Here is a 1,901-nt window from a genome sequence, read left to right as displayed (position 1 = left end):
TGATAACAATAACAACAATAATAATAATACGAATTATAATGATAATAATATGATAATGATGATCGTAATAATAATGATAATAGTGATAACAATGAAAATGATGCTAATGATAACAAAAACAGCAACAATAATAATGACAATGATGATAATGATAATAATAATGATAATGGTAATAGGGAGGAGGATGACAACGATGATAATGATGGGGTTGATAAAGATAATAATAAAACCTTTACTACTTCTACTGCTGCCAATAATCATGATATTGATGATAATGATAACAATGATGATAGTAATGATAATGATGATTATGTTAATTATAATTATAATAACAGTAATGATAATAAGAAGTGATAGTATGATGATAATGATTATGATGATGACACTGATAATGAAGATAATGATGACAATAATGATGATAATGATAATGATGATGAATATGCCACTGCTACTACAGTATTTGAACTACGAGTAATAAAGAGAGTAATAGTGATGATAATATTGGTAAGGATGATCATAATGATAATGATAATGAAATTGATAATGATTTTAATATTGATGATAATGACAATGATGATAATGGCAATGATAATGATAATTGTAACAGAAACAATAATATATGTGATAACAAGGATAATGATAATCATATTGATAATAATAATGAAAATAACGATGATAGTATTGATTATGATCAAGATGATAACAATAATAATGACATTTATAATGATGATGATGATAGTTATAAGGATAATAACAACAATAATGATAACAATGATAATGACAATGATAATAATAAAAGTGATAATAATAATAATAATAATAATAATAATAATAATAATAATAATAATAATAATAATAATAATAATAATAATAATAATAATAATGATAATAATAATAATAATAATAATAATAATAATAATAATAATAATGATTATAATGATAATAATGATGATAATTATAATAATAATAATAATGATAGTAGTAGTAGTGGTAATAACAACAACAGTAACAATAATAATAATGTTTATCACAGTCATAATAATGATGATGAAAATAATGATAATGATGATAATGATAATGATGATATTAGAAATGATGATGATAATGATCATGTTAAAGTGAATAAGAAAAGTAATAAGAATGATTATGATAATGATAATAATGATAATAATTATAATAATAATAACAATAATAGTAATGGCCATGATGATAGCAGATATCCATTTCGTCATTACTTCGATCACTCCTATATCATGATGAAAATGATTAATTATGTTAGTTTAGTATGTTAGAAGGAAATAGGCAAGCACATGAGAAATCTTTGCAGCTTTTTTTTGCAAATATCCGGGTCGTGCATTTGCAAAGGCATTTCGTCCGCATTGCAAGGCCCACGCCCCCCCCCCTCTCACTGCCCCCCCCACCCACCCCTCTCCTTTCTCCTCCCCACCCCTCTCCCCCCTTCCCTCCCTTACCCTACGCTTTACTCTCAAGCCCCCTCTCCACCCCCTCCCTCCCCACCTTCCCTTCCTCCCTCCTCCTCCCCCTTGCTATACACCTTATCTCCTCCCCTTCCCCCTGTCCTACCCCCCCCCCACCCCCCGGCTCCTCGCCTTCCCTTCCGCCTCTTCTTCCTCCTCACCCCTTCCCTCACCCCTCACCCCTCACTCCACCCCTCCCCCCGACTCCCACACGGGAAATTAACGTCTCCCAGAACTTGTTTTTCCTGTTCGCAAGCAGAGACACAACGGTCGGTTCCCCTCGCCTGGCGCCACCTGACCTGGCTCTCCCGCCGGCCGTTCCGCCCGGGCCGATCCGCGCCGCCCTCGCCTGGCTCCTCAGCGGTCGAGAGCGCCGGTCAGCTGCGGTTGAGACCACTTGCAGGAATGGGGAATGATAATGAG

The sequence above is a fragment of the Penaeus vannamei genome, unplaced genomic scaffold (assembly GCF_042767895.1).
Source record: "Penaeus vannamei isolate JL-2024 unplaced genomic scaffold, ASM4276789v1 unanchor619, whole genome shotgun sequence".
Classification (NCBI taxonomy): Eukaryota; Metazoa; Arthropoda; class Malacostraca; order Decapoda; family Penaeidae; genus Penaeus; species Penaeus vannamei.
The sequence above is the reverse complement of the archived record's forward strand: the minus strand, read 5'-3'. Positions refer to the sequence as shown.